The sequence below is a fragment of the Lissotriton helveticus genome, chromosome 12 (genome assembly GCF_964261635.1).
Source record: "Lissotriton helveticus chromosome 12, aLisHel1.1, whole genome shotgun sequence".
Lineage (NCBI taxonomy): Eukaryota > Metazoa > Chordata > Amphibia > Caudata > Salamandridae > Lissotriton > Lissotriton helveticus.
Window position 1 is genome coordinate 288,695,796 of NC_136073.1, and position 26,135 is coordinate 288,721,930.

The 26,135-nt window shown below is 46.2% G+C and overlaps 1 protein-coding gene across 2 annotated transcripts in view; it reads right to left on the reverse strand.

Annotated features, from left to right (window-relative positions):
* SIAH1 (siah E3 ubiquitin protein ligase 1) overlaps positions 1 to 26,135 on the reverse strand; it is a 78,140-nt gene that overhangs the window by 24,015 nt on the left and 27,990 nt on the right. The window lies entirely within an intron of this gene.

The window sequence follows — 26,135 nt, forward strand, 5'->3', positions numbered from 1 at the left end:
AAAATAAAAACTGAACCCTGGTGTAGAGACTACAAATCATAAGACGCAATGCGCTACTCCATGCTAAGCCTATGCCAGCATGACACTGCATTTTGATGTGGCGGCCATCTTGGGGTATGGAAAACCTTTAGGAGCCAATAGGAGTGCTGTGTAAGAGCCCTGCCAAGTACCCCGCATTAGAAGTTAGACTATTGCATTTTAAGGTGGTAATCCGCGCCACTGCATCATCACGCATTTTTAGCACCTATTTTCCACCTGCGTGCACTGAACGTGGTAAACTAAACAGGTAGGCACCACGGTTGCCAGGTACAGCAGCGCAGAATCTGAGACTGTGCTCAATGTCGGGCAGAACTGGGGCAGTGTCCAGGCTTGCAGCCGGCTCCGACTCCTGTGTGTCAGGCCGGCTCAGACTGGGACAGGACTGGGCATGATGTGCTCTGTGCAGAGAGGCCTTGGAGCTCAGCTGCAGCATTTAAATGGCTCAGAGTGATTATCTTGTGGCAGGTGCTTCCAGGCCTTTAATATGTTAGGTTCTACCAGCACTGTCCGCCACTCCCCTCCCAACTGGCTGCAATACAGTCGCATCCTGTCACTGACAGGGTACGGTACCCGTACTGTCCGCCTCGCCGCTGGTGCTCAGCTATGTGTGCTGTTGAACATGTGTAAAAAGGGTTAGACTACCAACCAGAATATAAGGTCCTTAAGTATTGCCCGGAGGTGTCGCCTCTTGAACCCACAAGGTATTTAAACTAATGAAGAGGCAGGCGCTGGAGACTGGAAGGCAGGAAACAAGGTTTTATTCTCTCCGGAGGAGAACACAGCAAAACAGACAGCAGGTATCGTTCTGAGGTGCTCTACCCGCATCTCTGAGGCCTGGCCTCTTATATACAAGTTAATTACTTTATTGCATGAAACACATTCTCGCTAATACTTTGATGTTCGAAAGACATCCCCGGAATCTCCCCTTCAGGTCCGTTCCCCCACATAGTTACAGTTGAAGTCCCCACCCCGGTCACAACAGGTGGTGATCATCGCGCAGTTGGATATTCCGCCGATCCATGGAAGGGGTGGGGTTCGATCGGATCTCGTAGGGTGGGGGTTTTTGATCGACCCGGGGGTCCGGCAATGGGGGGAAGCTTCCTACTGTACTGGGGGTAATAAACAGTATCCGCAGAGCCAGGTGGTGGCCTGGGAACGGGGAAGACAAAACGGGCACACAGAAAAGAGGGGGGTTTACATCAAAGGACCTGGGACCATGAAAGGAACGGAGGGAGGTGTCGTGCTGGGAACAGGATGGGATTCCGAGGCAGAGCTGCACCGAAGAGGGGTTTATGACCCGAGACATGGGAGAGCGAGGGGGTTGCCAGCATGCGGAGGGGGGGGGGGGGGGGGGGTTGGTGCCCGTGAGGCTAGGAGAGGGAGAGAGACGCACTGGTTATCAAAAAGGGGCAGGGAAACCATGGTGTTCAAAATGGCGGTTGTTTACGTGCACGAAAAAGGGGTCAAGAAGAGCAAGAGGGCGCCGATAATGTTGACAGTTTCAGCCCAACTTTCAACAAATGGATGTGCAGACCAGTGTTTTAAATTGAATCATTTTAGCAGGTGAGGTCTGTTTCAGCCCGACTCGACACTGCCTGCCAAAAGGTACTCTGCTGACTGTCGGTGTTTGTTTCAAGGGGGGTGCTTCAACAAGTGGGGTATGCTTGTGTAGATGGCGAAGCAGTGCTGGTGCAATACAGGGTGCTTTTTGTGTGTGCGCTGCCCTTGCTCCATAAATTAGGTTGTTGACATTGGAACGTGTCACAGTGGGACTGGGCTGGTCGGGGTGCACACTTCAAAGTGCTGGGCAGCGCATGTCTACCAGCAGGGGTGCCACCTTTTCAAAATAAAAACACTGGCCATTTGTTGAGGTTCAATAGTCTGCAAAGGCCCATTTGTGATACTAAATAGGTCTGTAAACTAAATCGTACGCATTACTTGTAACATGACTTTTCATTCTTTGTTTACTTTAACTATTAGTTAAGGATCATTACCCAGTTCTATGACATTTAAAAGGGCTTTTTATTTACAGTTGGTGTTCGAAGTACGCTCAGTTTGAGGCTCAAAATACCGACTTTAGGTGATTTTGTACATTTTTGCACCAGCCAGGATTTTAAAATATCGGTGGTGCCAGTAGCAAACCGGCAAGGTGGCAACCATATCTGCCAGAGACTGCATTACTCGGATGGACAATGTTGACCAGCAGCTGCCACCAAGGAGATCTAGTGCGGTGACAGATCAGCTGCAGTGTGCGTGCTGCAACCAGGCAAGAAAGCATCAAGCCAGGCCATAGTCAGCAGCAGGAAACTCGCACATAAGCAATTTCAAAACTTGAGAGCTATGATGTAATAAGCACTGTTTTTAAGTGCGCCACACATATTCTGCAGAAACACATCTTGTACTCCGTTGTTCACTACCTGTATAAAAGCACAATAAAACATGGTTTGGTTTAGCTGTTGATTACATAATGGAATGGTTTCAGGTCTTTCATTTGTGCACCCGCGATCTTCTCCAGTCACCCAGCACCAGTGGTAGAAGTGGGCGGGAACGGAAGGGCACGGCGTGCCCCTACTTCTAAAAATTATTTCAGTCCGTTCCCCTACTTCTTACTTTCAAAAAAGCATCCCGGGACGGCAAGAATAGTCCTACTTAAAAAGGATAACTTTTTTCATTCAGATTCCAGGGGCTGCAGAAGCCCCTCCCTAAGCGCGGTTTTACTAATCTAAGGTAGTGCAGAGGGGTAATATGCCTGCTGCAAAGAACATGTACCATGCATATCAAAGAGCAATATGTTATGTGCATAGTTCAGTGGGTACTGCTTTGTATTCACTTCCCGAATAAAAGGCCACTTGAATACATATGGCCTGGCAGTTCGGGCTGGACTGTTCACATTGGGCGCAGGATCAAGACTGATTTGCATATGGCTGGGTCCAAACTGTAATGGCACGGTGAGCAAAAAAACGATGCATTTAAGCCCAGATCTCTGAACTGGGGTGAATGTATGACATTGTTCTGCATTCTGTCCATCAATTGTTCTTTTTGCATTGTCACCCCGAGTGGGATAGGTATGCTCAAACATGAGTCCCATGCTCTCCATGCCACTGGAATCAAGCTATCCTGGGTGATGAGGGCTGAAAGCCCGAAACCGGTCCTAGAATGCTCGTTTCCAGTGCAGGGAGGACGAGGTCTGGCAGTTGGGGCTGGACTGTTCCCATTGGGTACAGGATCAAGACTGATTTGCATATGGCTGGGTCCAAAATGGAATGGCATGGTGAGCAAAGAAACAATGGATTTAGGCCCAGATCTCTGTATTGAGGTGAATGTATGATATTGTTCAGCATTCTGTCCACTAGTTATATTATGGTTGAGCAGCTAGCTGGCTGACATGAATATGAAGGAGCGTTTGTGGGTTTCTGTGAGTCTAGATTATCTGAAGAGTCCCTGTCTCTTTTGAGCCCTGCAACACATGTGTACAGGAGGAGCCCTGCATTCATGGCCTCAATGTTTGAGACAAAAATTAATCATGGATTTCTGAACAATGAGAGTAAAAGCATTAAAAGCATTCTTGCTTATATTTCACACGCTTTACATAAACCTGTATTCCCTATGTGGGTTTGCTTTTTCCTGAATTAAACCTCAAATAAACATGTGTATCTATTGTTTTAATTAAATAACGTTATAAGCTGTAATTGGTAAGTGAAATGCTAAACGTACTAAAAATTGGTATGTTTTGCTATTTCTAGCCACACCCTTGACTCCGCCCACTGATGCAATCTTTAGTTATTCCCGCCCCCTGATTCTCCACCCACAATTCCCCTGCTTTTATTCCCCACTTCGACCACTGCCCAGCACGCCCCCACATTCTCCAACCCTCTACACATTCGCGTCGGCAGATTTACAGACACACATTGAAACCCTGCCACAATGAACAGCGCATCTCCCCTTTCACCTGCAGGAAGAGCTTGCACAAGAGTTCCTCCCTCACCCGCGAGTCCAGATTTCCCACAAATAAGTTAGGCATGCCGCCAATGCGCCCATGGCTGCGGGGCTGGGGCAAAGGCGGATTAGGACTGGACAACTCAATGTCTTTGGCTACCACGGTTGGACTGCGTCACGTACGGATGTGTGTGTACAGGCAATTACAAGTCATTTTTTTAGCGGTTTGCCAGGAAACCTTTTTTTGTGGCCAAAATGCGAAATATTGCGGTCATTGCACTCCTTAGCCAATTTTGAGGTTATTTTGCGAATAGTGAAATGCTGGTAGGTCTGACTGAAGATACTATGACAACTTTTAGCCATGTTGTACAGTAGCTGCTGTGCAACATGGCAAAAACATTAACAAAGCGAATAGATCTTGCATAGACAAGACCTAATGGCTTTGCCAGTGACTGTTTAGGATTGCCTCCACACCAGCTGTACGCATTTTAATTTTTTTTTTTTTATTTAAGACGGGGTCACACTCCCTCACTAATCTACAAATAAAAACTCCACTCTCTCAGCTTGCCATTTCGGCTTTCGTTCATACACTGACCAGGGGAGAGGATGTGAATTACCAGCCAGCGCAGCAGACTCTGCAAATAGGAAACTAGGTCAGTCTCTGCATTGGCACAACATCTTTTTATTCCAAGTAATTCACTTTCCAAAAGGCTAAAAAATGTTTTTTGAAAAAAACAAAAACACCAAAGAAAATGTGTCCTTCTGTAACGTAACTGTGCTCATGTAAAAAGCGCTCCAGTACCTTCAGATCTACTTTACGCTACACAAAACTGCAAAGTAAAATAAATATATATATATATATATATATATATATATATATATATATATATATATATATATATATATATATATATATATATATAAATAACAATCACTATACATCCTTTGTATCCCAAAACTATGTATAGTGTGGCAGTGTACTTTTGGTAAAATACAAATTTTGATTAGTCTTGGCCAAGCAAATGATTTCTTCTTCGTTGAATAGTTTTTGAGAAGTTTTTGCTATGCGAAAGATTCAGCTTTTAGAATGAAACATTTGAATAATTTGTAGTTGAACGATATTTTTGGTCAACCATCTTCCTGCAGATACATGGTAATCCTCACTCTGCTCCAATATCCTAATGATTTGTTTTGTTAAAATGTTTTCTTCTATAGTTTTGGTCTCTGTGGGAAAAGAAAATGGTGAAATAGAGCTTATGCCTTAAGGACTGCTTTTTTTGTTCATGATAAGGTGAGAAAACCTTCACGCATTAGAATTCAGGATGTGTGCTGTAAAACGACTATTGCGTTTGATTTAATAGACCAATGTTGGTTCATGCATAATAGACTGTCACATGCAGGGTAGACTTGACAACTAACTTGTCTTCATGGTGGTGGGCGAGGGAAATAGAGGGTGGTAAGATATGCATTACAAGTTCAGACTTAAAAACATTAGTTTTAATAAAGAGTCAAAACAGACGACCCTTTGCTCCGCTCTCACTATTAATCTGTGGGCTCACGCACCTTTATTGCTTACCACTAGTTGGGTTTTATTGTCAACCTTGCGTTTGTCCCTCCCCTGGATCATGGCTCTTATCCTTCCACTGTTCACTTTTAGGGAACTATGTTTTTCTTTTGGCTTAAGAAATCCATGAAAGTGCATGCATTTTCCGGCTGTCACCCTAGTGTTCCTCGCTTTACCCAAGGTCTGCTAATCTCATCCATAGGCTTTTTCCGCTCCATGTTGCTCACCTGAGTGTTTTACCAATTGCCTCCGTGGGGTCGTAATCATAACTAAGTCTGTTAAGAGTTTATTGGTGCAAGTGTGATACATTTCAAACCCTGGAGTTAAACTGCAGTTGGACATGCCTAAATTTAACAGCTTAACCCCTTTGCTGCAGGGGTAATTCCCCAAGGCGCGGGGCAGGGGGGAAGAGCACGGCGCCGCGGTGCTCGTGACGAGCCCAGCTCGTCATGAGTCACAGTGGAGCACAGGACACAATGGGCGTGTTGTCCTTACAATATTTAGATGTCATAGCTAGGGATGTACAAATAGCGCTTTGTATTAGAACACGCTCCTCCTGTTAATAGTTTAACTACAAATCCCATTTTCTTAACAGCACAGCTGAGGTAGCCAGACCTCTACTATCCCCACCCCCCTCTTCTCAATCCTAATGACTACCTGAAATCAACAATATATGCCCCTAAACCATCACTGAAACACTGTTGACAGAGAATCATCATGAACAAAATCGAGTACATGATTTTTGGACTTGGAGACTGAAGATACAAAGTGTTCACTCAGTCGTCCCCAAAACCCTTGCAGCAAGTTCAGATGTCCTCCCCATCTCTAGCTACAATGACTCAGATGTGTAACCCCTTCACAGCTTCTGGAAACATGACAGCCTTCTAGTTATTCTTTATTTCGGTACTCATGTGAGCAGTTTTAGAAGCTCTCGCCCACCCTCCTGAGTTTGGGATGAAATTTTGCTATCTTGAATTGCTGGTCAGAAAAGGAGTACCAAACTGATAGCGGGATGGGACATGCCCTGAAGAACTTGGAAACGAACCAGAAAGCGCAAGAAATTTTAATGTGTCTTCCACAAATTACTAATACCAAGAGGATCAAAACCAAACCCAACAACTAATGCAGACACAAAATAAATAAATAAAAACCTAACAAACAAAAAACAACACAATCTACTGACAATTAACCTCGGGCCCCGTAGTAGAGTGCTACGTGCTGCAAAGCATTTCAAAGCCTCGTCAGGATTTTAAGCAATATACAATTTATAATAAAAAAAAATAAGAGTTAGAATGCAGATCTGCTTAAAAATCAAAAAGAACACTGAATACACCAGCTTAGATTAGCTCCGCAAACTTTAACTCGCACAACAGCTATGCAAACCATAACACTCCAGAGGCAATACTTATGACCTCACATTACTAATCCCAATAACCAATATAGAGTGAAGATAAACATTTCCAAGATTTAGGACCTTTGTAAAATCGAGTGTCACATCTCAACCCAAATAACTAACATATCCATCACTCGAATTACTTTCATATTTCACTATACTACTTGATCACTAATCTTTTATGGGTTCCGAAGTAGCGTGCCACCTACCGAAAAATGGCTTCAACACCCCATATCAAGGGTAGCAAGCACTATACAAATGCAAACCTTTCGCCCACTATCCCTCCACTATCCAGCTCAATACAACGTAATGACAAACATATCCACCTCTCAAATTACTTTCATATTTTCACTATACTAATTCACCACTAATCCTTTATGGGTTCCGGAGTAGATGCCGAAAAGCGCTTTACCGCCTTGTCAGGAATTGTTTAAGCGCTATATAAATGCAATTACAGTACAATCATGGGTGAGGTCAAGAGCCCTCCATTTGGTGCAAGTTTTGCTTTGCATGGATACAGTGCAAAATATAGACCTAGATACGACATTACTATGGTGGAGACAGCACCAGGTCATAGTTAATTTAGAGCTTCCACTGGAAAGGTGTTTTGTTTTTTCTTAATCACTTTGGTGCCATACAACGAATCTACAGAAACGTTCACAAAAACACATTTGTGGAAAGTCTGGTGCAGATCCATCCATCAAGCAGTGGCCCAAAAACAAACACATAGTTTTTGGAATAGTCAATAGGGCTCTCCTTTGGGACCTTAAAAGCTTTTAGCTAGAGCTACTGGCTTGGCCAATGTCTTTAAGCTCTGTTGTAGAGCAGAGTGGCTGTTGTGCAGCATGTTGAAAAGTTATAATAGTTTTAAAATGCACTAACCCCGCCCACAACCAAACCAATTCTAACTATATATACACACACATTTTTAAATGTGTGTGTGCTAGGTTTGTTGAATCGTTTAAGTTTTACCAAATAACAAAATATATTAAGTTTAGAAGAATGAACAGAAAAGGCCTACAAAGTGACCCCCAAATAGGATTTAAAGCAGGCCTGGGCGTAGTTCGCCGAGTTCAGTGAAGTGACAAAAAACCTCAGCGGAGTTCTGCAAGTGGCGGAGTGCAGGGCGAACTGATGTTCGCACTGGTCTTTCTGCCACTCTGGTAGAAATTCTATCCGAGAGGCAGCTCACACTCACGAACTAACCGTTCACGAGGGGGAAAACTCGCCTGCACTACAGACATTTTCAGCACTCTGCGAGCTCAGCGGAGTGCAGAAAACTCCGCGAACGGAGCAGAATTCACTGCCCAGACCTAATTTAAAGCGCTATTTGTAATTGACAGACACGCTAAAGGCCAAAGCATATACCATACAAAATAAAGAGCTTGGGCATTTGGTGTTGTAAACGTAAATTATCTTTTACCTATACGTTATGGTGTGGAGTGGATACGTGTGGTGTGTACTGAATTACGTGGTTTGGAACGGTTGTGGATTGATTTGTGTAGTGGAATTACATGGCATGGTGTACAGTGGAATTATGTGGGTAGTAGTTATGTGGTATTGAAATTTGGAATTATGTGGAGTGGTATTATGTGTCATGTAGTGTAAATATGTGGAATGGTAGTTTGTGCTGTGTGTTATGTGGTAGAGTTTAATTATGTGGACTGTAGTTGTCAACTCCATTTGACAGGAGAGGAATGCAGGGACGTTTGCAGGAGGCATCTAAAGAGAGCTAAAGGACACATGAATAATGGTCACGAATGGACTACAGTGAAAACACAAAAAAAACTTCAAAAGGTCAGGCACCAAACAAACTTTAAATCCTATACACACCGAGACTGTACATATATTTTGTACAGCATTGGCAGTTTACTTCAGAGTGAAGGAGTGATGGTGCTGTAATACAGATGGCAGTTTCAGTATATTACCAGATGAAAGCTTCTGCCTCCAGCAGCTTAATCACCAAACTAGCTTTATGCAATTATGGTTGTTCCTTCATCGCTAAATCTGCTCCGCTTCCTAGAAGTGAGCGGCAATGGAGATTGTGTCTGAAACCTGCGACCACCATGTGAACATCAAAACATAGTGTAACCGGATCCTACTCCATCCCTGCAAGCTTTTGCCTTCACACTAGGATTAACCAATGGTCCAGCCACATGCATGGCTACAGAACACTCCCTGCTGTTGGACGCAGTGCTTCACTCACCCGCCTACTACCCTCACAAATTCTTCCAGCAGCTTGCGCAAGTTTCTGCCCGATCGACCAGGACCCCCCCTAACCCGCCACATGCGTTGATAAACCCACGTGGAATACTGACCACATTGACAACATGGGACCCCAGAAACCCAATTTTCTTTTATGACTCTGCTGCATGCTTAACCCATTCTACCATTAATATAAATGGGGTAACCCAGAAAAACGTCAAAGGACCTGGATATCAATTGGTACAGAAAATAGGTCCTAGATAATATTAAATATTAATCAATATTGATAATTTTCTTTAAAAAACTATTAAATCCTGCAATAGAAAATAAGAACCCAGCCAAAATACATTCCTTGTTAATGAAACAGTACCCACGGATATAGTTATGCCAGAAAAACATTCATTTATTCGTAGGCAATCATCCATACCTCAATTCAAAACATACAGTTTACTAGCAAGGGGTGAAAAGAAAAGTGAAACGTTGGTGCTCACGTGAAAGAAGAGAATCAGAAAAAATTGAAAACAAAATGTATAACAATTTTTAGAATCTGCTAAGGCCAAAATCCTTGTTTAGCAGGCCTGCCCCTAATATCATTCAGGTCTTAGTTTGTTTATTCTTAGTGGAAGTACAGTGATGCAGTGATGTTTCATCTGTGACAAGGGTAGGGAGATGGGGCATAGAGTACAGGCCATGGGGGCAGGACCATTAGGGGGGGGGGGGGGGGGGGAAGAGACTTCCTTAATTTGGATTTAGTGTAAAGTCCCAGGAATGAAACAATATGCCTTTATTAACCTCTTGCGTGCTTGTGACGGACCGGTTCCGTCACAAGACTCGGTTGGGCTGTGCTGGTGACGGAACGGTTCAGTCACGGCCCACTCGCCACGCGGCACGAATTCCGCGCCTGCACTGAGGGTTCTATTGGGCGGGCAGGGCCGTGACGGAAGCGTTCCATCACAAGCACAGCCCACCCGAGGCTAGTGACGGAGCGGTTCCGTCACGAGCACGGGAGCGCCGTGCGGCCCCCTTAGCACTGCGGCGGAATAGTCGCTGCAGCCAAGTGGTTAAATCGAAGCGCATCAGTCACAGTCTGTCTTCAAAAAGGAAAAAAGCTTTGACTAAGAATAAATAAACAAGACTTGAATGATATTAGGGGAGGCATGCTAAACAATGATTTTGGCCTTCGCAGATACTCAAAATTGTTCTACATTTTCCAATTGTTTCCAATTCTTTCACGTGAGCACCAACTTTTGGTCGAAACGCAATCGACTATTCAGCGTACATTTGGCACCACTGGTCTACTTAAACTGTGGTCTACATAAATTGCTTTAAAGAAAAAACCCTCATTGTATTTGATATTTATCGTTGACCACATAATCTGTATATCATCCCTGCACTGCTCATGCTGTTTTTCTCACCCCTTTGTGCCACTGTGCCGTTCACTATCACTAAGCACATTCAGTACACAAATGGTGTGTTTTTGGTTACTTTTTCATAAACAGTATTGTAGTGCTGCTATAACTACGTACACAAAATAATTTATTTCTTAATGAAATATTCTGTGGTCTCCCTCCTTTCCTGAGTGATTGGTACTCTCCTAGTACTTGCCCTCTAAATGATTACTGGTTGAGATGTTATTCTTTCGGTACAAACTGCACCCAGATCTCAGCTGGGTTAACGGGTCTACTCCTGTTCTTCGACTTCATGGCTACAGAACAAAGCAGGAGTAGCACCCCTTTTTTCACATTGCTAACTTTCAAACACGACCAACACTCTAGAAGCCACTGTCCCAATGATAGCCACTGCCTTAGCTCGATCTCCAAATGCAGGGATAAGCCGATCGGAAAATCACTGCTAGTCGGGTGAACACGCACAGGAAGAAGAGGCTCAGCAGAAGTGTATGGATATTTATATTTTATTTTCCTTAAAAGTAATTATTTGAAGGGCTGGCCTAGCAGAAGTAAGTTAAACAAGCACAAATGAGGGGAGGGGCGTGTCAAGGGCAGAAAAAATGAACAGAGACAAAAGTAGATCAATCATTAGAATGATAAACAAAAGACGGACCTGCTGTGAGCAATATACAGGTTGGATATTGTCTTTTGAATGCTAACACTGTGTCCTTGAAGCTATCTGGTAGCCAAATGCAATACTACTCCTGTTGTGTGAACGCATTGTGATGGCTGACCAGTAGGAACGTAAACGTGTTGCGATGGCCAACCAGAAGAAACAATGAGTGAAATCCGATGGGAGGTAACATTTTTTTCTAAATGCTTTAAAAACGTGCTCTGGTTGGGCATAAAGGAATTACTCTATAGAAAAAGTTAAAGATATCCGGTCTAGTGTCCAGATAAAGTCTGCTTGTTCATGTTGTGGCCAATTAGGACTGACCAATGATCTGGCAGCCATTAAAGAACTGTGGGATAAGATCAATCAGTCATTTGTAAAGCGTACTACATACCCGCGAGGTTGTGTGTTCCCGTCTATTTTCACCCATCACTGGCGGTTTTTCCCGAGATGGCCTCGGTAATCCCATAGTAGGCATATTCACAAAACTCTCCTTAATACCAATCTCTCTGAATTGGAGATCAGACTGGTTCTATTGCCTTCTGTTTGACCATGGACCCCCCACCATTTTGTGTGTCCCTCTCCTTTCCCCTTTCACTGGTGGTTCTACAAGATGGCCCCGTATTCCCACTGTAGTTCATGGACACAAGACACTCCTAGTAACCACTTCTCAGGAAACTGAAGTTGGACTGCCTTTTTGCTACTAAAATAAATGGTCTACCATTTGGGACAATATATATATAAAAAAACTTTCACAAATTGATCTTGTTGCGGTGTACCTGATGTTTCTATTTGTTAACTGTTTTTGAGCATTAGCCCATTACCTATTTTGTGTTCCTTACATCAGATGTTTTAAATACTCTGACATTACCTAGGATCTTACATTGGCTGTTCTTTATAATCTGATGTTGTATACTCGAGGTTGATGTAATTATTTGTTAACGGTCTTTGAGCATTAGCCTAGTAGCTACTTTGTGTTCCTTATATTGGATGTTTTTATACTCCGACATTACCCATGACCTTACATTGGATGTTTTTTTTTTTTTTATAATCTGACGCTACCAGCTGCCATTACCCGGCATGGTCACTCCTCAGCTTGATTTCCTCCTAGTTCCAGAACATCACCCCATATTGTGCTTTTCCTCGAAGGCCCTCTTATGCAATGTTTATTGTCCTCTATGCCTGTAATTTCAACACTGCTTGAGCTACAGAATACTAAGAATATTAGTTCATTATTGCGGATATACTAGGCCCTCTAATGCAAATTCATCATTATCTATGCCTATGTCCAATGCTGATTATACCGATTTGGTTCCAACTGCTACAGCCCAAAAAAAACCAATAGCTATAATCATTGGAGAACTACCCCTCCCCATTGCCATATTCATAGTCCCCACCGAGCCATCTCTCCACGTCAGACACTTCCGACCTATGCAACTCCTACCATCCTAGTTCATCAACCAACAATCCTCCTCTCCACCTACTCTAATATCCCGGTTATATTGGGAACCAACCCAATCCCCTCCTCAACTCACCACTATCAACTCCTGCCCTCTCCCCCTCCCCCCAAAAAACAAACAACTCTTACCATCCCAGTTTATCAATCAACTTTCCTCTACTCCCCCACTCTAAGATCCCCGATCCCTGTGATTCTGGGGACTAACAGAATCCCCTCCTCATCAGTTTCTCCAGACCCTCCTCCTCTACTCACCACTATCCACTCCTGCCCATCCCCCAAAATCAACCCCAAAACCCGCGCTTGCGAACTGTAGATATGCCATCCTACATGCCACTGAAAATTCCGAAACTATCCTAAGCGAATCCATGGACATCGCGTTCCTCACTGAAACCTGGCTCAATGACCACTCAACGATCATAGTTGACCTACTCACCCCTCCCCCCCCCCCCCCCCCCCCCAACGCAGATACCCCATCCTTAGAAAAGAGACCCGAAAGAATTGGGTGGTGGTCTATCCATAATCTTCAAAAACGAACGGCATCTCTCCCTTGTTAACAATTCTGGCTACTTCACCTTTGAATACTTTGAAGCTGATCTAGAAGTACAAAGGTTCCCTCCCAATTCGCCTACATAACATCTACCACCCTCCTGGAGATACTCATCCCTTCATTGATGAACTATCCGACCTTCTGACACAATCCTCAATTTCCAACTCAAAAAATCTCTTCCTTAGAGATGTCAACCTCCACTGGAACGATACAAATCACCCATCAACCACTCTACTCACCAATCTTCTTGAGATTAATGACCACAAGCAACTATGCCATTCCCCAACCCACACCAAAGGAGCCATCCTGGACGCTATAATTACAAACCAAGATCAGACCTTCCTGACCATTATCATCGCATTGACTGGTTCGACCGCAACCTCATGCTGTTCACCATTGCTACCACGGCACCGACCCCCCCCCCCCACCCTCCCTAAAATCATTAAACCACTAAATGAAACATAAATCTAAAATGTATCCCCCCTTGATGAACTGGAGTCTAAACTCCAAGCTCAACTTCTCACTCGTCTATCACAAAACGCTAATGAGCTTACAGGACACTTTAATAAAGCAGTCCCTGTTGTCCTTGACCAACTGGCCCCCACCCCCTAAACTTAAAATCAAAGAAGTATCCCTTCTAGAGCATGGTTTAACTCAGAGCTCAAAAATTAAAGACGCTCACTAAGACGGATAGAAAGACCATTGAGACAACATCCATCTCCCGGACATCTGGCATTCCTCAGATTAGCCAGATCTACAAACAAGAAACACATTTTTAAACGAAAAGGCATCCTTCTGTACACAACTCGATCTGGCCAAAAATAGACCCAGAGAACTGTTCAACATCATTCGTAACCAAACATGCTCAGCACCCCCAAATCCGATGGGGTCGACTGCTAGATGTGAATAAATAGCCCACTTCTCTGGAAAAATAAATAAAATACATTTAAAAAAACTCGCTAAAATAGAGCAATCCTTTCTTTTAACTCAGATCCCTTTCAACTCCCAACATACATCTAACATCTCCCAAAAAGCTCCTACCACATTCCCCACCCCTCAAAAAACGTGCCCAATACTGTACCTCATCCTAACCATCCCTCGCACATGTCCACTACTTCACCTCCCCATATCTACTCCCCTCACTTACCCTCAACTACACTTCTTGAAACCAACCACCCTAACTCACTACTAAAAAACAATGCCTCTGGGGGCGTGGCTAGCGGCCGAGAGCAATGGCCGCAGTCTAGATGTGCGCCGAAAGGCCCATGGCACTGAAGAACGACACAGCCCACGGATCTGCATAAATTTCGGCGAAAATGGCGTGCCGCGCTGCCTGGCACCCCTGCGGAGCTCTGATGAGGGGTTGCTGAGCAGAGGACCCTGAGTGAAAGATCGGGGCGCCGAGGGGACAGGGGACCGGCCCACGCAAAATGGCGGCACCGGAGTAAGACGGTGATAGAAGATACGAAAGGAGCCGCCTGTTACCTGAAGCGGGCTTGCCCATCTGCCTGATCCCACTGACTCAGGTCGCTGACCGCGCAGGAGACGCGTGGCGAAGGGCTGCTGGAAACCCTTGGAGGTTTTCATCGGAGCGGCACGGAGGTGAGGTGGGGCCGGCCCTGGGAGAGGCTGCAAATTTAGGCCTTGGCTTTCAGGCCTACCGCAGGCAAGTACTGGGCGCGAGGCTCGGAGTGCCTGGAACCGGAGTGGTGCGGGCCATCCCTCCCCTCCCCCCTCCCCATCTTTGACATTATACCTGCGTGGTAGGGTGCAGAGATGCCCCGGAAGGCGCGGCAGGACCACGAGATTGGCTCCCGGTGAACAGAGGAGCCGAAAGTGAAGGGTAAACAGCGCCACAAAGGGACCCCTCCCAGTCTGCCTCTTACTGAACTTGCCAGCATGACTGCGAGGGGGAAAAGTTGTGGAGGGCTGCTGTGCACCCTCGGAGGTGTGCTTCGAAGCGTCACAGGGGAGGGGAGCGGCCCGCCTCGGGGACAGCTATAAATTGGGGCCCAGGCCTCGGGGCCTACTATCAGCAAAGTGCCGGGCACAGTGTTCGGAGTACTGGGGGCCAAGGTGTTACGTGCCATCTTTCCCTCCCCTCATCCGCAACTATCCCCATCACAACTGCGTGGAGGGGAGCGGAGGTGCCCTGGGCGGCACGGGAGGGCCTCGTGACTGGCTCCCGGTGGTGACGGAACTGGACAGAGGTGGTGGGACACCACAGAGCGACAAAGGATGTGAAGCGTACTAGCCCTACCCCCCTTGAATGCTGACACAAGGTCCGCCTGGATGCAGGATAGAGGTGGCAGCGCCGACAAAGACTGACATAAGGCCTGCTTGAGCTTGAAGCCCTGCAGCGGGGAGCACTGAACTGGGCCTGGAATATTGAAAGAGCGGACTGGAGGGTGATTGGGGACAGTGGCCCTGGGGTGAGGGTGCACCTCTCCCCCTTTCCCCTGTGATCGGATGAGACACTTCTGCTTCCAGGTGCTATTGCTGGGGTACTGCTGTTCAGTATCGTGATGGGTGACATCTTGGATGTGTGACACAGCGGTGAAGGGGACTGTAGACGCTCTTCGTGTTTGGGGCAGGGACTGATAAGGCCCTTGTACAGTGACAGAACCAAGGTACAGCTGCATGGAATCACTTTATGTTTGCGCTTCCGTCCCAGAGCCCTCCTCTGGGGGACGGTGTTGTCTAATGCATGGAACTGGCTGTCCCTCCCTCCCTGAAATGTGGCGTTTATTGCGGACACCCTGTTTGATCTTGACCAGTGACGTTGAGCTGATCTGCTGCCCTGTACCGAACAACCTGCTCTGAAGCGCAGGTGTGGCCAGTTTGCGAATGCACCCGGCATATATCGCTGATATATTTTGAGGTAAAACCTGCTATTGAAAACTGTTACTGAGCTCTGGAGCACCACGGACAGTCCGAAGTGCAAACTGTCACCCCTGGCCATCTGTAGGTAACATAGCAGGCTGCGGGAACTGTTAGTGTACGTGCTCCTAGTTTGCCCTATATGCCGTCGAAGAAGATGGCTACAGGAGGCAGAGGTTCCAAGAGCACCCCTCAGGCGCAATTAGCCAAATTCGCTTGAACCAAGGGAGGTGACAAAGGAGACTCGCCTAGACTGAATAAAGATAACGCTGCGGTGTCGCCATCCCCGAGTAAGGAGCCTACGCTCCACGACGTCATGGCGGCCATAGGAGGCATGCGCACGTCAATGGACTGTCACAATGGAGGTCTCCCTGCTTCGTGCAGACTTCAAACAAATGAACGAAAAAGTGAAGGAACTCAAGGTGGTAACGGCGGCGCTACAGAAGGATACTTCTGAACTGCAGCGACAGGTGTCGGACTTGGAGAAGAAACAGACCCGGATGGCGCAGCAGTTGGAGGATTATGAAGGGAGAGCTCGTCGGAACATACGAATTCTCTGAGTTCCGGAAAAAACAGAAGGGCCTGGGGCGGACCTCTTTGTGGAAGAGCTGATCACGAAACACTTGAAACCGAAGGCTCTCTCCACCTATTTCTCCATTGAACGAGTCCATAGGGTGCCCGGGGGTCGCCCCAAGCCAGGGGCTCAACCTAGACCCCTAATTGCAAGCGTTTTTAATTTTCGAGACAGACAACATCTTACAGGCGTCCAGAGCGGGTCCCCCGCTGAAGATAAGACAACTATGAGGTCACTTTCTTTCCTGATTTCACAGCACGGGTTCAGGCACAGCGGCGCAGCTTCCAGGCAGTGAAACAGGAACTGCGTAGCAGAGAAATCAAATACGCTATGCTCTTCCCGGCCAAATTAAGAGTAGAGAGGAACGGTAAAGCCTGTTTTTTTGACTCTCCAGAAGCAACCTGGGAATGGCTGGAGGGGTGGACGAGGGTCGGCGACATGAGGGGTACCTGCCGCGACAAGGCGGACCGGAAGGGAGGTGAAGAACCTGGTGACTCAGCGACTGAGAATGCGTTGGAGGCCAGTGAACTGGACGAGCAGGGATGAGTGACATTAATCATCTCCAGAAGGACCCACTCCTGAGGACACTCGCAAGTAATGGGCGGGGGATGAAGCTGAAGGGTCGGGGGGGGATCAAATGGAGGGGCATATCATTTTTAGGGGTGCCGGAACCCAGAGTTCCAGATATGTAACAGGTCAGATTTATGGTTTAACGTAGACATGTTATGATAATGTTCTAAAGGCTGTGTCTTATAATATCAAGTACTGTTCTATTGAAGCCACTGTAGGTGCCAATGGTCGGGTGAGCGCGCATCACCTCTGCAAGTTAGGCACGGGTAGGGAACATATAGGCACTCTGCCATGTTGGGGGATGGGCAGTTCGAGGTCCACGGGCAGGGGAGCAGGGTGGTGGGGAGTTGGGTTGGGGGGTTGAGACAAAGCAATCCGATGTTATTGACTCCTGTGAAAATGTACAAATTCAGATTAGTGTTGAAGGGGGGGGACGGGTTTGGTTGCACTCTGTTCTGTGCTTTAGTTTTGGGCTGTACTTCAAGGATACGGGTGAGCAAATGTGTGATGCAGTGTTGAGCTTTCAAGGATGTTTTGAACGTGATGGCAAACGAGGTCTTGGATGACAAAACAGATGATACCGCCCCGGTCCTGGCTCCAGTGTCCCCTTTAACCCTGGACACCTGGAATATACGCGGTTTGGGAGATAAAATTAAGAGGGGATTGGTGTTGCAATTAACCGTAGGGCAGCCCAAGCATTGGTATTGCTTCAAGAGACGCATTTGGTGGGTTCGACATGTAGGGCTTTGGATCGGTGGGGATACGCGATGGCAGTGCATTCTGAGTTTTCCTACGGCTCCAGGGGGGTGTGAATCCTGATGTGTAAACGCTTTGCTGTGATAGTACAGCAGGTATGGAAAGATGCACAAGGACAGTTTGCAGCGATTTCCTGCTTGGGTGAGGGAAAGATGTTAAATGTGGTATCGGTGTACCTGCCACCTGCCCTGCATTCAGTCACTCTCCCCGCCCTCGGTGCATTTCTACTGACGCCGCCGGAGGGCGAACTCATACTGGGTGGAGATTTCAATGCGGTTCTAGGCGAGGGACTTGACCGTCAACCCAGCAGGGTGACAGGGCTGCATAAAGCGCGGCTGACTGGCTAAGTAGAGGCTATGGGTCTTACGGATGGGTGGAGGGTCAAGCACCCCGGGGATCGAGGCTACACCTTTTACTCCGGGGTACACAATAAGTCTCTCACGTATTGATCATTTTTTTTGTCTCTACAGACAGCTTGCCACATATAAATTAGGTAAAGATAGGCCCGAGGGGTATCTCGGAACATTCCCCAGTCTCCATGATATACTCCTCTTATGTGAAAGCCCGGAGGCGCATCTTCCCAATTTCGCCTCATTATTTACAAATTCCGCAAATCAGAAAAGACCTGGTCACGACTACGAAATGCTACTACCAAGAAAATATCGCTTCCGTTGACTCGCCGGGGGTCCTGTGGGAAGCATACAAAACGGTGCTAAGGGGCCAGGCGATAGCCTCCATAACAGGTCATAAACGGACTGTACAAGAAGACCGTAGAGTACGACCTGGACGTTTTACAATCCAAACATGATCTTGATCCTACTGAGGAGGCTACGCGCCAGTTTCGCCTTAAACAGGCAGAATTTACGGAGTATCAGCAAGTGCAGGTTAGACAGAGGCTTATACGCACTCAACATATTATATACGAGGTTGGAGATAAGGCAGGGAGACTTTTGGCATGGCTGGAAAAGAAAGACAGGGCCCAGAGGACGAAAGTGCAGCTTCGCACTGCCGACGGTACGGTAAACACTACCCCTATGGATATAGTAGACACCATGGCCAATTATTACGAAGCGGTTTACACCCCCTCCTCCTGTATGTCCTCTGAGGAGGCACAGACCTACATTAAAGATAACCAAATGCCCTCCCTTTCGGACTCCGAACTGTTGGAGTCGGACTTTACGACAGATGAGGTCCTGGGTGCTATTCATTCTTTGCAGTCAGGCAAGGCCATGGGGCCGAATGGGGTCCCCATAGAACTTTACAAGCGCGTCTCTGATCACGCGACTCCGCACCTGTTGCGAATGTTTGAAGACAGCTTGGCTACGGGGGAATTGCACCGAGATCAGCGGACGGCTACGATTATAGCCATACCAAAATCTGGCAACCCTCCGGACGAATGTACATCATATCGGCCTATTTCATTATTAAATGTGGAGGCGAAAATACTGGCCAAAATGATAGCCGTACGAATAACCCCACACTTAGAGACACTTATTCACCCGGATCAATCCGGAATCATGCCGAACAGGAGCACTGCTCTCAATTTAAGACGAGTCCATGCGGTGTTGGCCCAGATCCCGGCTGTGATCCTTTCTTTAGATGCACGAATGGCCTTCGACATGGTCGAGTGGCCGTATCTATTTGCGGTATTACAACATTCAGGCTTTGGACCAAAGTTTTGTGCTTGGGTGAAACTCTTGTACGTGGTACGCGTCAGGGATGCCCCTTATCGCCACTGCTTTTCGCATTGATCTTGGAGCCGTTGGCAGCATGGATACGGTAGGACCCCATGATAAGGGGTCTCAGCTGGACTGTGTCTTGGGAGGACCGCATATCGCTATATGCCGAGGATATTCTTCTTTACTTAACTCTTCTTAGGCGTTCACTCATAGTTCTTCTTAACATTTGTGAGAGCCTCAGGATACACAATCAACTGGTCCAAGTCGGTGTTGTTTGTCCTTAAGGGGCCCCCACCGCGCCTTCCGGACGGCTGCCCCCTGGTGATCACTGATGGACCCTTTAAATATCTAGGGGTGTGGGTGACACCTAGTCAGGAGATCTTTTACCACCGCAATTTACAACCCCCACTTGAACGATTCCGCACGGATGTGAGGCATTGGCACACCCTACCACTGACCCGTTTAGGCAAAGCGGCATTGTTTAAAATGATTACATTACCACGACTGCTGTATATCCTGGAAAATAATCAATCAGTTTCTCGTGCCTCTAAAATATTTTCCGTCCATGGTTTCTGGTCTCCTTTGGGGGGGGGGGGGACACAAACCGGCACGCATTTCCCGGCAAAAGTTGGTACGGGGGTGGTTCGATGGAGGCATAGCGCTCCCAGATATCCAATTGCATTATTGGGCAGCCCAACTAAAGACTAAAAATCACTGGCTCCACGCTCCGCAGACTGAGCCAGCGTTCAAGGCGGATAGATACGACCTAGGGGGCAGAGGAGTGATGGCTGCGCTCTATGACCCTAGAGGTGCGGCGGCCCTGCTGGGCCCTACGGCTCACACAGTAAAGCTATGGTACCTGGCTTCTGCTCGCCTCAGATGTAAGAACACGATCACGCAGATGACGCCACTCTGGGCGTCGCGACGCCTCCGCCGTCTCTGTAATAGTAAGGGATTTGAGGCCTGGGACCGGATAGGCATATCGACGGACGGAGACCTCTATAGGCTGGGTGCAATCCTCACCTTTGACCAGCTAGCGGCCCAATTCAACTTGGTGAAGGCGGCACGCTTCCGCTACCTGCAAATCAGTCATGCCCTCAAGTCTGAGCTTCTGATTGAAGGAAAGCTACCAGAATCCACTAATTTAGAAGATAGACTGCTTACGGAGCACATGCTGAAAAAGGCGACCTCGCTGGTCTACCGTAAGTTGGTCAACAATATGCCTGACCCCATGGAAAGACTTAGAACGGCCTGGACTGCGGAGATAGGTGAATTTGATGAGCCTGACTGGCAGGCCGCGCTCTCCTCTCCTCATGAGGTCGCTGTGCCGTCGCGGCTCAGACTGATACAATTGAAAGTCTTACATCGAGTATATTATACATGGGTCACACTACATAGGATAGGTAGAATCACACATCAGTACTGTTTGAGAGGCTGCGGGAGGTGGGGACATTCTACCATACTATCTGGGATTGCCCATTGATTGTTTGTTTCTGGTCAAAGGTTATGCGGACTATATAACAAGTGGTTCACATTTCGCTACTCCCTGAACCACGCCGCTGTTTGTTGAACATTTGGGAGCCTAATTAGCTGAGTAACCCCCTACAAGATAAGGCAACGCTTGGTATTATGTACGCTAAACGAAATGTGGCTAGGGCCTGGGGGTCTCCCGTGTTACCGGCGCTTAGTGCCTGGAGTACAGATCTGGACTCAGTGATGGTTGCCGAAAAGGCAGTATATTTAAATCGGAAGTGTCCGCGAAAGTGGGCCAAAATTTGGGGAGCTTGGAATAAATAGAGGGCATATTTGTGAATCACCTCAGATGGATAGTGATACTGATTCGGAATGACAGAGGGGGGACGAGATAATCATGGGTGTTTATATCGTATAGATGTTATGATTGCATTACTGTTGTCTCCTTGAAATAATATGCTGTGTCCACTAAGTTTTGCCTTACTAATCGTGTTCTATTGATATGTACAATGTAAACCTTGAAAATGCCCATTGTTTACTTTTCACAACAATAAAAATTTTTTTTTTTTTAAAACAATGCCTCCTGGCATAACTTCCTCCCTGTAACCAAGCGCAAAGTTTTCAACATCTTGGCTAAACTTAAACCGTCCCCCCATCTAACCTTGTACAAGGCCTAAAGCACAGCATTGCCCCATCCAGGACCAGAATCATCAACACCTCCCTTGCCACAGGATGTGTCCCTATCTTCCTTCAACTTGGACAAATCACTCTCGCTATCAAAAACCCTAATGCCGACTCCAATGACCATAACAATCTCCGTCCCATCTCGAACCTCACCCTTCTTTCCAAAGCCCTTGAAAAATGTGTCCTGCTCCAATTAGACAAACATCGAAAATTTCAACTTACTGGACCACCTACAATCAGGCTTCAGGAAAGGCTGTAGCACCGAACTGCCATGCTAAACATTGTTGTGGTCATCCACCACTCCCTCGACAATGGCGAAACCCACCTACTTATTCTCCTTGATCTCTCTGCAGTTTGATACAGTCAACCACTCTGCCCTACTTAATGTGCTCAGAGATTGTTTCAGCCTCATGGTACTGCCCACAAATGGTTAGTCTCCTATCTTCAACACTGAACACAGCAAATTAACGACTGCCTACCTAACCCCACTCCGGTCTCCCTTGGAGTCCCCCAGGATCTATGCTCTCTCGATTTTTTTATGGAACCCCTCACCCTCATTCTAAAACAAGCTGGAATCAACTACCACGATGATACCCAACTCTACTATAAAATCAAAACCCATGCAGACATAAACCTTAACAACACACTCTAAGATCCAATCCCGGTTCCAATTAAATCATCTCAAACGCAACCCTAAAAAAAAAACCACTCTTCTCCACTAAAACAACCCTCTCCCCGTTCAAACGTGGATCCCCGACCTTATCGCCCTCAACTGCTCACTCTCCTTGTCCAGCTCAGTAAAATCTCTTGATATCTCCATCGATAATAGTCTGACTCAATGTACACATCAAAAACTCTGCTTAAGATGCCCTCTTAACTCGCCGACATCTTAAGACAATAAAGCCTTTTGAATCCAACAGATGACTTTAAATTAGTCCAGTCACTGGTCCTCTCGTGACTGGATTACGGCAATGCCATCGTCACCGGAATCCCCAAGGTTCACCTAGCTCCATTCAAATCTGTGCTCAACCTTGCAGCCAGGCTCATCACCAACTGCAAACGTTTCGACCACATCTCCCCAACCCTCAACTCTCAAATGGCTCGCCATCGAAGGCAGATCCGCCTATATAACTCGTGGAGGGCAGGAGTGAACCAGATGGCTTTTGTGTTGCTTGCTGTTTGAGATCCATTGGTGGAGGTTGCGTGCTGCGTTATTGGTGTTGGCGGCATAGCGGGATAGCTGATAGCCACTGGCCGGTATTCCCTGCAGCCCGTCGCTGGTGTCCCATTGAGGACCAACAACCACCCGGATTGCTTTACTTAGCAGCCGAGCCGTGCAGCCCACCACCCAGACTTCCAATTTCTACATTGACGGGGCACGTTGTAAAGTCTACAGGTCTTTTTTAACACGACAGGAACGCTCAACTGACGTCCTGCCGCACAATTTTGCCCTTCAAAAGAAGCCTCATAGGCTTTTGATGTAACCGTTCAGGACAAAAACTCAGGCAATAGTAATGTATATAGTCCTGAAGATGATCCCAGTATATAATTGGAGATAGGGATCGAAACGTCACGTCGATTGTGTTAACAGTACTGCATTTTCTCTCTTGTATTAATTATTGCAGTTACTGTTAGGTTTAGCTTACACAAGATTTGCATTGTTTTGTAAGCATCCTTTCGCTCCACTCTGTTTACCTGTCATTTTCCCCATGTACTGTCTTCACCCCTTCCATACTTGGTACAGGCTTGTGCCCAGTTTGTGATTTGTGTTCCCTTTCATCATTTGAATTCTTAGTTTATCTTAAAAAATAAAAATTTCCTCTGTCCGGCTGGACATTGGATAGAAAACATAGTTCTTATTTAAGTCTATGCTTATTACTCTTAACCGTAGGAGTTCAGGACCTTTGTTTTCTTGAATAATCATTACTACCCGAGGTCCTCAAACTACCTAAACGGGTCCCCTTGTTGTTCATAACACTTCCTCATTTAATAGCATCTATTTCTTCTTGTGCAATAGACACTGGGGATGCATCTGCACTGTGAAAATAAACATTCTGCATCCTGTAATTTAATGCAAAATATACATTTTTTAGCAGATTAAAAGCAAGTCACTTGGTTGTTCAGAATGTATAGTAAAATGCTGATAAAGGTCTACATTCTTACAAGAACTCCAGCGGTGCAATAAAGGTCTCCTTAGAGCAAAAATACAGGGGGAATAGTAAGAAAGCAGATACTCTACCAAACGATAGGGTAGAGCCAGAAGACACTGGTCTAAAGGAAAAAAGACACAACCACTTCCTTTAAAGGCAGAACGTAACAATTTAGGTTAGTGGCCTGCTTGGTGACCTGCATATAAAGCCTGTGGAGAATGTACAGTCCAAGGGCCCATATGGTTCGAATGCAAAATCTAAAAAACACTAAAATTAAACCAGCAGCCCTAGGTGATGCAACCACATTACCCTATCCAATTATACGAGATATCACTTATCACTGATATCAGGAGAAGAACTCATGGCCACCACAACCCAGATTCCACTGGACTCAGTCTGACAATATCTGGCAGACAATGGAGCAGACTGACCTCACACACCTAACTTGATTATGAAATGTTGCTGACCCAATGGCCATTGTCTGTTCCAGGTGACCAGTAGTCTCTGGCCATGGCTTGGCCTACTTTGACCTCCTACAGCAGTCGTCTCTCCCACAGGTCCCACCCAGTGCTTTGGGTGTCGAGCACCGCCTGCGCCCACAGCCTGTAATTATGGCACCTCTCCTTCAAAAGGTCAACTAGTTATAGCTAGGACCTGGGTGTAGAGAGCTTCTCCTACAGACTCTCAGCCTATTCCCGGTCGCTCTTCTAGAAATCAAAGCATACAGTCAAGTACATGCTTAACAGGTTCTCAACACAGGTGGTGGTCTTCAGGCATTCATCATCCTGTTCTGTGACCCCAGGATGCACTACACATTGAGCACAATCTGAAAAACCTTGCCATAGCGTCTTTGAATTTCTACCCTTTTGGTTTGTCCTTTCAACTTTTCATTCATTTTTCTTTCCAAATCATGAACTGTACTTGCAAATCACAATAGTTATGTAATTCCCTAACTTTGCATGCAGACTTATGCATTGTTTATGGTAATAAAGGAATTTCTTATCCTTCCATAAAATCCCTTAATGTCCCCAAAATCTTCTGGGGCTTGAGCATGTTCCTTGTCTCTCACTGAGGTGCCTACCACTGGTGCAAGTTGAAAATGGTTGTATTGTGCAACTTCAGCTCAGTGCAAGAATTCCAATCTGCAACAGATTGTGGCAGACTCGAGGAGCTTGTGCCAAAGTGCAGATAATCGGGCGCTAGCAAGTTTAGACTGCACACAAGTTGAACCAAACTTATTTCCAAACCAGCACTCAAAATATACAGAACAACTTTAAGGCGCCTTTTAGTTATGGAAATCTCTTATTTAAAAAATAGAAAAAAGTTTACTCTTGGGGACATTGAGTGTTTTGCTGTAAAGTCATGCCTACATGTCCGGTATAGTGTAACTCCACCCAGTAACTTTTTATTGCTGCAGCGAGTATATTTTTCAATGGAAATTCACAGGAGATCGCTACAAATAACATTCCATTTAGTATGAAATCTGAAAAGTAGAAGTCAAACTAGAAGGAGCAAAAGAATCAGATAAACTTCACATAACAGACACGTGCTGCAACAGTCATTAGCAAATCAAAAGATACTGCTTAAGTAAAGTCTGAACTCAAAAGTAATTATTTTCCATGCTTCAGCAGCATTGTACTGCTCACTGCCACATATTTGGGACAGAGGACATGGCAGCCTTTAGGCAAGGGGGAGCTTCAGAGACCAGATGCCAGGAGGTATACCAAGGACGCTGGTAGATGCACAGGTGGAAGGGGCGCAAGCTTGCTGTCATTCAAGAATGGCACAATAGCTTCTCTGTTTTTATCTTGGAACTAAAGGTAACCCAGAAGAACATTGGCAATTCGCCAACTTTACCAGGTAGAGTCAAATAAAAATCCAGCGGCTCTCGAGCCAAACAGGACATAGGGTTCAGACCATTCTACAATGGAGCCATCATTCAAAGGTATAGGAGACAGCCACTGCAGGTGAAAGGAGTTAATCAGATACCCAACCACTAGTACAGGTTGAGTCCCAAACAGCTTCAAAGCGTAGGACTTGACTTAGACTATTATACGCACCAGTTATAACATCTGGAGTGGAAGCAAAGATAACATGTCAACGAATATAACAATGCAGATGAGCACATGATAAAAAAAATGTTTTAAGTATTATGCAGGTCAGCT